General features: G+C 40.6%; 1 pseudogene; it reads right to left on the reverse strand.

The window, feature by feature from the left end:
• Positions 1-1,521: 1,521 nt before the first annotated feature.
• Positions 1,522-11,691, reverse strand: LOC133045624 (N6-adenosine-methyltransferase TMT1A-like; annotated as a pseudogene).
• Positions 11,692-11,943: the final 252 nt, after the last annotated feature.

An 11,943-nucleotide genomic window follows, 5' to 3' on the forward strand; every position in this document is an offset into this window, starting at 1 on the left:
GGAATTCAATCCGGGGCCAGAGACGAGGCTTGATCCCTCAGAGCTTTTGTGTAATAAAGTTTTATTAAATTATAAGAGAGTTAGAGAAAGCTTCTGACATAGACATCAGAAGGGGGCAGAAAGAGTACTCTCCTGCTAGTCTTTAGCTGGTTGTTATATAGCTACTAGTAGTCTGCTAATTAAAGAATGGAAATGTCTCAAAACTCAGAGAATGGCACCAGGCCCCTCACCCACAACATGCATTGGCACCAGGTGAGTCATCCCAGGCCATAAAACAATTAACATGAATCTTGAAGAAAGGCAGATTTCCATACAAAATACATAGTTTCATTAACATAGATGAGGAGAACAATGTATGAGTATAACATACTGGTTTGTCAAGTCAGTTCTGAGCCTAAATCTGAGCCTTTAGGCGGAACTGACTTGAAGATAGAGTCTAGGGTAAATGCATAGTATATTAACATAGCCAAATATTTCCATAAGAAAAATGCATTGATTAGCTCAAGGTTTGAGAAAAGTTAAAATCAGGTGGAACCAGGTGTTGTTATGGCAACAAAGAATTTTAAGAAACACCTCATTTTAAATTTGTATAGAGAAGGGGAAAAATATAACACTAGTTTGTTTCCTCCTGCCGCTTCAGAGAGAGAAAAAATGTCTGACACTTGCAGCCTATTTCCTCCATTTGGAGACCTCTGGCCTTTCTGCCTGTTACCTGCTCACTTGCTAAGGTGTGTCCAACTCTTGCAACCCCATGGACTATAGCCTGCCAGGCTCTTCTGTCCGTGGGATTCTCCAGGCAAGAATACTGGAGTGGGTTGCCATTTCCTCCTCCAGGGGATCTTCCCAAACCAGGAATCAAACCTGGGTCTCCTGCATTGTAGGCAGGTTCTTTAGCAACTGAGCTACAAGGGAAGCCCATATAAAAATGTATTTTCCCCTATACCAGGATTGGAATATACATTCTGTTTTATAATCTTTTATTTATGATTTTGAGTATTATTCTAAAACATGGTTTAAAAAATCTTTACACAAAAAAAGAAAAAATCTCTACACAGTATTTCACACCATTAAAGTTACCGTCTCCTATTTAACTATTCTCATTTAGACTATTTCCAGTTTTTCACTATTGTAAATACTGTTACAGTGAACATCCTTACCCATAAGTGTTTGTGACCATCTAAATTATTTCCAAATAAATAACTTGCTAAAAAGGGGAATTGCTGAACCAAAAATGTGCCTTTTTAAAGGTGCCTTTTATATATATATTTAAATATATATATATAATATATATATAATATATATATATACCAACCTGTTGGTACAGGTTGTCAAATTGCATGTGTGCTCAGTTGCCCAGTCACATCCAACCCATGGACTGTAGCCTGCCAGGCTCCTCTGTCTATGGGATTTTCCAGGCAAGAAGACTGGAGTGGGCTGCCATTTCCTCTCCAAGGGATCTTCCCAACCCAGGGATCGAATCGGTGTCTCCTACGTTTCCTGCATTGGCAGGCAGATTCTTTACCACTGGCCACCTGGGAAGCCCAGTTGTCAAACTGCCCTTTGGAAAAGTTGCAGCAATTTGCATTCATACCAGCAATAGATGTGAGTGCCCATTTTCAATAAATGCACATTGATACTTTTTTGTCATTTTGGTGTGTAATGTGGTATTTTTGATAACATGCATATTCATCTTAACATCTTTTACTAAACGTTATTGGTTGTTTGGATTTCTTCTTTTCTGATTTGTTTCTTAATGTCCGTTATCATTTTTCTAATAGGCAGTTTTTTTTTCTTACCGGTTAGTAAGAGCTTTTAGTATAATTAGACTTCGTATGCGATAAATGTTTTCCCCCCATTTGTTGTTTGCCTTTTAATTACAATTTTTTTAAACTTTAAATTCATCTGAACATTGTTCTTAGGCTCTGCTTTGCAAACCTATAGGAGTCTGAATCCATGCCAAGCACTACCTGAGGCTAAAAAGCCATGTTTTATATTTTGTACCATTGTCACAGAATGTAAATGATAGGATTAATTTTAAAAAATTGAATCGCCTGACAAATGAAAAACATACTGTACGGCACAGGGAACTCTCCTTAATGCACTGTGGTGCCCAGAACGGGAAGGAGGACCAGAAGGGATTCACTTTGCTGCACGGTAGAGACTCACACAATATTGTACAGCAACCATATTCAATCAAAATTAATTAAAAAAATAAAATAGTAGGGAAAAAATTTTAAAAAAGCACAAATTTTTGGTTTGTTGATATAAAAATTATTGAACCATCTAAAAGTGTTACAAATTCATGGTAATATTTTTCTTTTTTTTAATTTATTTTATTTTTTTATGTTGGTTTGATTTCTGTCATACATCAACATGAATTAACTGTAGGTATACATATGTCCCCTTCCTCTTGAATCTCCCTCTCACCTCCCCCCCCCATTCCTACCCCTCTAGGTTATTACAGAGCCCCACTTTGAGTTCCCTGGGTCAAACAGCAAATTCCCATTGGCGGTGTACTTATATTTGTTACTGTATATGCATCCATGCTACTCTCTCCATTTACCTCACCCTTTATTTACTTTTATTTGAAGAATAATCACTTTATATTATTGTGTTGGTTTCTGCCATTTGTTCACACGAATCAGCCATAGGTCACCTCCCTCTTGAACTTCCCTCCCATCTTCTACCCCATCCCACTCCTCTAGGTTGTCACAAAGCACCAGGTTGAACTCCTGCATCATGCAGCAAATTCCCATTGACTGTCTACAAGCAGTTCATGATATTTTGTCCATGGTGTTTTATTCAGTCTGTGGATGCTGTGTGTAAATAACTGTCATACAGCAGTAACTGCTGCTTTCATCTCAGTTCATTCAGTTCTGTCGCTCGGTCATGTCTGACTCTTCGGCCCCATGGACTGTAGCACACCAGGCTTCCCTGTCCATCACCAACTCCCAGAGCTTGCTCAAACTCATGTCCATCCAGTCAGTGATGCCATCCAACTGTCTCATCCTTTGCTGTCCCCTTCTGCTTTCAATCTTTCCCAGGATCAGGGTCTTTTCTAAGGGGTCAGTTCTTCATATCATGTGGCCAAAGTATTGGAGCTTCAGCTTCAGCATCAATCCTTCCAAAGAGTATTCAGGACTGATTTCCTTTAGGATTGACTGGTTTGATCTCCTTGCAATCCAAGGGACTCTCAAGAATCTTCTCCAGCACCACAGTTCAAAAGCATCAATACTTCCGCGCTCAGCTTTCTTTATGGTCCAAGCCTCACATCCATACATAACTACTGGAAAAACCACAGCTTTGACTATACAGACTTTTCTCAACAAAGTAATATCTCTGCTTTTTAATATGCTGTCTAGGTTTGTCATAGCTTTTGTTCCAAGGAGCAAGCATCTTTTAATTTCATGGCTATAGTCACCATCTGCAGTGAGTTTGGAGCCCAAGAAAATAAAGTCTGTCACTATTCCATTGTTTTCCCATCTGTTTGCCATGAAGCTTTCATCTGGGACAGTCTTATAAATATAGGTCAAGTCTGGATACAGTAGAGGCTACACATTATTAAGGAGTCTAAAGAAGTTTTCTACTTATCTACCTCAGGGGGGAGAAGGGGGAAAAGGACCAATGAGTACCTCTAAAAGCCATGGTGACTCTCCCATTCTCCTTAGCTTCATCTAGCTTTCCTTAGTCTTGGCTGTCCCAGGCAGAGTTTAGAGAGGGAGTTCCCCCAAATTCTGTGGGCAAGTATGAGACCTGTGTTCAGGAATGGAAAACTTGAAATTTCCTGATGGAAAAAAATTTCTCCACAGAAGGGGACAGAATGCAAGAGGAGACCCAGACTTGGGGAGGTTGGTGATGCACTCTGGGTTACACAGGTTAGGCTAGAGAGATGCATGTTACCCATTCAGGTGACTCTCTAGTAGAAAGCTGGACATGAAGATTTGGGTTAGAAGAGAGCTGAGCTTGATAATAGATTTGGAAACCATCTGTGTGCATGGTCATTGAAAACTCAGGGAACATGAGATTACACTGGTGTATATAAGTGAAATTAGAGCCAAAAAAGAACTCCAGTGTTTAGGGAACAGCCAGCAAAAGTAGTTTTGCAAAAAAAAGAAAAAAAGTGGTTTTGCAGGAAAAGTGTTGAAATCGGATCAATACAAAGCCCCAGTGATAAGCACTGTGGTGCAACGATAAGAATATGTGCATTAAAGTCAGATCTGCTGGCCGAGTATCTTGGGGCAAGTTTCTTAAGTTCTCTGGGTCTATTTCCCCAGCCCAACATGAAGACAATACCTGCATTAAGGACTGTGTGGGAATGTAGGAAAGTTCCTGGTTCTGTTAAGCAGTGAGTGGGTGCTTTGTAGGAGCTAAGGAAGAATATGATCCCCCAAGAGCATTCTCAGTGCTTAAACCCGAGATGATTATTTGCTTTGCAGACAAGTTGTGAGATTAGTAACACTGTAAGCAAACCGTCTCCTAATTGTGCCAGTTAATGCCCAATCTTGGGACACAAGAATTTGAGTATCAGAGCTTTTTCAGTTACAGTTTTGATGTTGGCCTGCCCTTGAGCCAAATTATAGTTGGCCCTTGATATCCACAGTTTCCACATCCTCAGATTCAACCAACCACAGATCGAAATACTGGGATAAAAATCCAAAAAGTTTAATAAAGGCCAAACTTGAATTTGCCACATGCTAGAAACTGTTTACGTAGTATTTACATTATGTTAGGTATTATATGTAACCAAGAGATGAGGTAAGGTACATGGGGGTATGTCCATATAAGTTATATGCAGACACCACACCATTTTATATAAGGGACTTGAGCTTGTGTTGATTTTGGTATCTGTGGTGGGGGCAGGGAGGGACCCCAGGCATACTAGGGACGACTGTATATTATTGCCTCGAAACACTGTCTTCAAGTCCTTTTCTTCCTGAGGAATTTCTCTGTTGGAAAAAAACACTGGGGATTGCAGAACATCCTTTTCCCCTAGAGTAGTAAATTCAAATGTTAAGGTATTCATATTATATGTATGTTTACTTATACTTAGAATAAAACTTTAAGACTAGTTTTTAAGCAAACAATAAAGGTAATATGTGAAAATTACATATGAGTATAAAGAATTTCAAAGTATACAGAGAGACGTAAAATGAAAAGTAATTCTTACCCCTTATCCAATTCCCTTCCCAAGAGCTTGTTGTTATTGTTCAGTCGCTAAGTCATGTCCTGCTCTTTGCGATCCCATGAACTGCATCACAGTTCTCTGTTCATCACTATCTCCCTGAGTTTGCTCAAACTCATGTCCATTGAGTCAGTGATGCCATCCAACCACGTCATCCTCTGTTGCCCGTTTCTCCCAAGAGGTAACCACTGTTTATAATTTCTTGTTTATCATTCTCATTAACATAAATACTTATATAGGTATATTCTTCCCTACACACACAAATGGACTTATACTCTACATAATATTCTGTTTTCATTGCCTTTTAAATTAACAATATCTCAAGGATTTTTTTCATACGCCATAGGTAACTCTTTCTTGTTCTTTTTAACAGATGCACAGAAATCCTTTATACTGTGTGACAGTTTACGTAACAGCCTCCAACTGATGGATGTTTAAGTTATTTCCAATTTGCGGTATTTCAAATACTGTGATGAGTATTTTCACATATGAATGAGTTTTTGCAGATTTGTGCAGAATAGCTATAGGATAAATTCCTGTTGGATGAAGGAGTAAGTGTACTTGAAAATTTAATATTATTAAATAGCCCTCCAGAGAGGACACTTCCTCCAACTGGGGTATCCAGTCCTCCAAACCCATCCCAACACCATATTGAACTTAAAAGTCTCTGACAGAAATGGTAGGTAAAATAGCATCTTGCTTTACTTTCTTTTTAATTAAAGTATAGTTGATTTATAATATTAGTTTCAGGTATACAACATAGTGATTCAGAATTTTTATAGATTATACTCTATTTAAAGTTATTACAAAATAATGGCCTATATTTTCCTCTGTTGTAGAATATATCCTTATTGCTTATTTATTTTATACATAGTAGTTTGTATCTCTTCATCCCACACTCCTGTCTTGTCCCTCCACCCTCTCCCAACTGGTAACCAATGGTTTTTTCTCTGTATCTGTGAATATGTTTCTGTTTTGTTATATTCGTGCCTTAAAATATCTTGCTTTAATTTGTTCTTTAATTGCGAGACTAAACTTTTAAATCATATATTAGCTATCTTTATTTGTATTTCTGTTTGAGTAATTCGCTTCTTTTTCTCTTTTTAAAAACAATTGATTTAAGAATCCTGTTGATCTTGTTGATTTGTAATGTCTTAATATGAAGGAAGTTAACCCATTATCTATCATCCTTGGCAAATATTTTTATAAATTTTTGTACTTTAAGATTGTTTACAGTCCTTTTCCCTGCAGGAGTTATAAAATTTTATTTTTTATGTATTTATATATGTATTATCAGTCTTTATAGCTTCTTCTGCACGCTAAGACTTTTTTGAAAAACTCAACAGTATCTTTTCCAGGAGCTTTACTTTTATGCCAGGGTGTTTGATCTACTGAAATTGGGAGGGCTGCCCTTGGTGATGGTGGTTGCTACTAAGCAGCCCTCCTCAACCCACATTCACCGGCCTCAGCACTCGGCGCACTTCCTGGAGGATCTGCTCCTGGTTCTTCAGGGAGCAGAGCACCAGGGTGCAGACCACCACATCCATGGAGCTGTGGCCATGCACTTGATCGAGAACTTCTCAAAGTTGAGGTTGGGATCAACACAGGTCACCTGGCATCCAGAGGGGTAGAACTTGAAGTTGGCCCCGGTGCCGCAGCCCAGCTCCAGCAGGGAGAGCTTCCCGGAGGGGCCCGTGAACTCCCGCAGGTTGCTGAAGAGCTCCCGCTTCTTGCTCGCCATCTGTTCGTTGTACATCACAGTGAACCTCACCAGGAAGTAGGGGAACCACTGTTTGCATATCCAGTTCCACAAGCCCAGAAAGTCCAGCAGGTACATGGGAAATGCCAGGATGCAGACGGCCAGCCAGAGGATTAAAATGGTGAGCGCCATCACTCAGAAGAGAACAGATCAAGGTTAGAGATCTGACGCCTTTAATTGGGGGAAGTGCCTTTCTGGCCACACTCCAGAGCCAATCAGCTGCAGAGTAGAGAAGAACTGGCTGTGCTGGAAATACACAGCTGAAGTCAGGTCTCGGGCAAGAGACCTGTTTCATCCAATTAATAGATGTTTGGCAGAAGTTGCCTCATGGGTTACTTTTCATGAAGTGAAATGAGAAGGTTCCCAGCTTTTCCTTAGAAGGAAAGCTGATTACAACCCTCTATCCCTGCGTAGAGACTACTACTGCAGTTTAAATGCAGAGTGTGTGTAATCACAGCTTGTCTGTGAGTGACCTATCCTAAGAAAATGATCTGTGGGTGGAGCCTGGCTAAAACCGACACCAGCAAGCCCATGCCAAGGCCTAGTTATTACTATATGCCCCATCTCACTTCCATTCCATCCCGCCCACTTCTGCCTCAGTTTTTTTTTTTTTTGTAAGTGAAAGCACTTGCCAGTCTGGTCACAGTTGGCAAGACCTTTCCCTTTTCCATTCTCGGCAGAGGCACTCAGATGTTCATAACTCCACAATAGGATTATTTAAAAAATCACTGTTTTGGGCCACCCATCTTTTAAAGGGCAAGTTTCACCTTCAAACTGTGCCAAACTGCTTCAGTCCAGAGGCTCCCTAGGTGGCGCTGGTGGTAAAAAACCTGCCCACTAATGCAAGATAGACTTAAGAGATGAGGGTTCGATCCCCGGGTCAGGTAGATCCCATTCCAATATTCTTGCCTGGAGAACCCCATGGGCAGAGAAACTTGGCAGGCTACAGTCCATAGGGTCACAAAAAGAAGGACACTACTGAAGTGACTTAGCATGCATACATGCCCCGTACTACATTACTGAGCTTATTTACATAAAAAACAGTCCCCAGAATGATCACCTTTGGGAACCTAGAGTATTTAGAAAATGTTTTCAGATACCGGTCTATTTTAAATAAGAAAGCATGAGTTTTTGGGTGATTAGGGAACATAGAAATTTTCAAAAATAATGATATTTACTTTTTTAAACCAGGTGATGGATACAGAGATGTTCTGTTTCATTATTTGTTACCATGGTTTAGTTGCTAAGTTGTGTCTGACTCTTGCACCCCATGGACTGTAGCCCACCAGGCTCCTCTGTCCATGGGATTTAACAAGCGAGAATACTGCAGTGGGTTGCCATTTCCTTCTCCAGAGGATCTCCCCCACCCTGGGATGGAAACAGGGTCTCCAGCTTTGCAGGCAGATTCTTCACAGACCGAGCCACCAGGTAAGCCATTATTATTTGTTATACCCTACACATATTTTATAAATATATATTCCATCTTAACAGCTTTCTTGAGATAAAACTGACATACAATAAACTATACACATTTAAGCTGTCTAGTTTGGTTAAGTTTTCACGCATGTACACACCCATGAAATCATTGCTTCAGTCAAGGTAGTGAACATACCTATCACCTCCCCCAAATACCTCTTGCCCCTTTGTGATCCCTCTTTCCTGTCCTCCCTGCTCCTGGGCCACCACTGATCTGTTTTCTGTCACTAGAGATTAGTTTGCATTTCCTATAATTTAATGTTAATGGAATCATACAATGTCTACTGTCTGTTTTTTCGGTCTGGCTTCTTTCATTTAGCATATTCGAGAGTCATCCATATTGTTGCATGCATCCATTGATTTTCCTCCTGAGTAGTAGTCCTTTGTATGGATCTATAACAACTGGTTTATCCACTCACCTATTGATGGACATTTGGGTTGTTAACAGTTTTTGGCTGTTGCAAATGACGCTACTATGGGGACTTCCTTGGTGGTCCAGTGGTTAAGAATCCACCTTGCAATTCTGTGTAATCAGGTTCGATCTTTAGTCAGGGAACTAAGATCCCGTGTGCTGCAGAGCAACTAAGCCCCTGTGCCACAACTACTGAGGCTGGAACCCACAAACCACAACTAGAGAGTCCATGAACCGCAAGGAAAGATCCAGTGTGCTGCAACAAAGATCCTGTGCACCATGCTAAGACCCAATGCAGTCAAAAAAACAAATATGTTTTTTAAAAATTAAGCTACTGTGGGCATTAGTGTACAAGTCTTATATATGTACATATGCTTTCTCCTGGATAAATTCCTATGAGTAGAATGTGTAAGTCACATGGTAGGTACATGTCTATCTTTTAAAGAAAATGCCAAACTGTTTTCCAAAGTGGTTGTACCACCAGCAGTGAATGAGAGTTGCTCTGCATCCTCACCTACACTTGGTGTGGTCAGCCTTTTAATTTTAGCCATCCTAAAAAATGTCTAGTGGTCCCTCATTGTAGTTTTAATCTGCATCTCCCAGATGATTAATAATATCAAGCATCTTTTAATGGGCTTATTTGCCATCTATGTATCTTATTTGCAGCATCTGTCCCAATCTTTTGAGTGTTGTATTTATTATTATTATTGTTGTTTTTGGCTATGCTGCGTGGCATGTAGGATCTTAGTTCCCCAGACAAGGATTGAACCTGCGCCCCCTGGCGTGGAAGTGTGGCACCCTAACCACTGGACCGCCAGGGCATTCTCGTGTTGAGAATTCTTTGCAAGTTGTTATTAAATATGTGATTTGCAAATATGTTTTCCTACTCCATGACTTGTCTTTTTAATGGTATGCTAAAAAGTGCAGAAATTCTTGTGGCGTCTTTGTCTGGTTTTGGTATTAGAATTCCATGGGATCATGCTATGGGAAAGGGAAGAATATAGTATAGAGTATAGGTGTCTTAGACACATGTCACTCAGAGACTGGAGTCACAAAGGGCTTTTTGGAGGAATGAACATTATTTATTTATTTGCACCAGGTCTTAGTTGCAGCATGCAGGATTTTGAGTTGTGGCATGTGGGAACCAGTTCCTGACCAGACATCCAACCTGGGCCCCCTGCATTGGGAGCACAGAGTCCAGCCTTCTGGACTTCCTCTAGGAAGTCCCCCCTAGACGAAGGAACATCTAAAGTGAGACATCAGGGGCTTCCCTGGTGGTAGAGTGGATAACAATCCACCTGCCAACGCAGGGGACATGGGTTTGGCCCCTGATCTGGGTAGATCCCACATGCCATGGAGCAACTAAGCCCATGAGCCACAACTACTGAGCCTGTGCTCTAGAGCTGGGGAGCTGCAACTACAGAGCCCGTGTGCTGCAACCCTTGAAGCCTGTGTGCACTAGAGCCCGTGCTCTGCAACAAGAGAAGCCACCATAATGAGAAGCCTGCACACTGCAACTGGAGAGTAGTCCCCGAACTCTGCAACTAGAGAAAAGCCTGTGCAACAAAGAAGACCCAGCACAGTCTAAAATAAAATAAATAAATAAAATTATTTCTTAAAACAGCAAAGTGAGACATCGATGGTAAGTAGGAATTAGCTAGATGGAGGATGGGCAGAGCCAGAATGCTGCAGCATAGCACAACATGTAAAAAGACAGGGAGGTAACAGAGAACATCGGTGCATTTGGGGGACAAAAAACATAGGGAGCATCCTTGTGAGGCTGGTATCATACTCAGTTCAGATAAAGAAACGAAACAAAGATTTGATAATTTACCCACAGTTTCTCAGTTGGCTTGACCTGGAATCCAGGTCTGTTTTACCCTTAAGAGGCTGTTTTTACTCTCACTGTCCCACGAATGTCTCTAATGCTGATTGGGTCCTCAGTATTATTACACTGAAATTGCAGACAGGTTGTTTAAAATGAGAAGAGGACGAAGGAGTGAACCTAAGGAATGCCTACCTGTGAGGAGTAGGAGGAAGAAAGTCCCAGTGAAGGTAGGAGTGAAAGAACAATTAAAACAGAATGACTCAAACAGCACAGCGTGATGGAAGCCAAAGAAATCGTTGTAAGAGGAATGGTATCACATTTCAAAGATGGAGAAAGTTAAACAGTTAGTGGGTTTTCTGACTTGCCGGGAGCCAGCTCACAAGATCCCACCCATGACAAGGTCATGGGGAGAAAGCCTGATGGGCAAGGCAGATCAGGTTTTCAGGGATTCCGAAAGGCTGCCCCCGGCGCTCACCTTAAAGATGATCTCTGTCTTTCTGATGCTTACTTCAATAGACTACTCCCTAATTTCTGTGACACAGGCAGAAGGCCTTCCCCGATCTCTTTCCAAATAAGAATCAATTTAGAACTTTAATCAGTAAGTGTCCCAGGTGGTGGTATTTTATGAGATTATCCAGGGTGAAAGGAGTGTTTCAGTTTAAACTCTTTTGCTGGTATTTTAGTTTGTTTGACAAATGCGTTTATGCCCTTGGTACTAATATGCATGATTGCTTATAATACCCTAACCATAAAACAGCATAAAGAACCTGATCACATAAAGGCCCTAATAGGCACAGAGCCCTTCGGGGGTGAGGAAGCCCTATGAGAGAACATAAAAATATTATTCTAAAAGTGGTTATAGTTAAAGATTTAGAAAAATAAGAGTTTAAAATTGTTAATTTTAACCAGGAATGCTAAACAGGGGCTGCCTCACTGGAGCTGCAGAGTCTTTGTGTGGTAAACCTTTTAGATAAATTTAACTGATAACTTCTGCAAAAGGACTGACCTTTGTGTTCATTAAAGAATAGATTACGGAAAACAGCTTTGCATTCACCTAGGTCAAAAATGTCAATAGGCCCCAAGGCCAGAAGATAATGTATAAGACCCTCATAAACAAAGAAGTTTGCAGAAAACACCCTGGTTTCGAGAAGAACAAGCTGATGTAATGTTAAACTATCTTCCCCTTAGAAATGTACTAATTTAGGGTATAAAAGCCACGGTAAAAAATAAAGCATTGCCAGACTCTACCAGACCCTGCAAACACCCCCGTCTGGTCATTCTCCTCT

This window comes from Dama dama, chromosome 3 (genome assembly GCF_033118175.1).
Source record: "Dama dama isolate Ldn47 chromosome 3, ASM3311817v1, whole genome shotgun sequence".
NCBI lineage: Eukaryota > Metazoa > Chordata > Mammalia > Artiodactyla > Cervidae > Dama > Dama dama.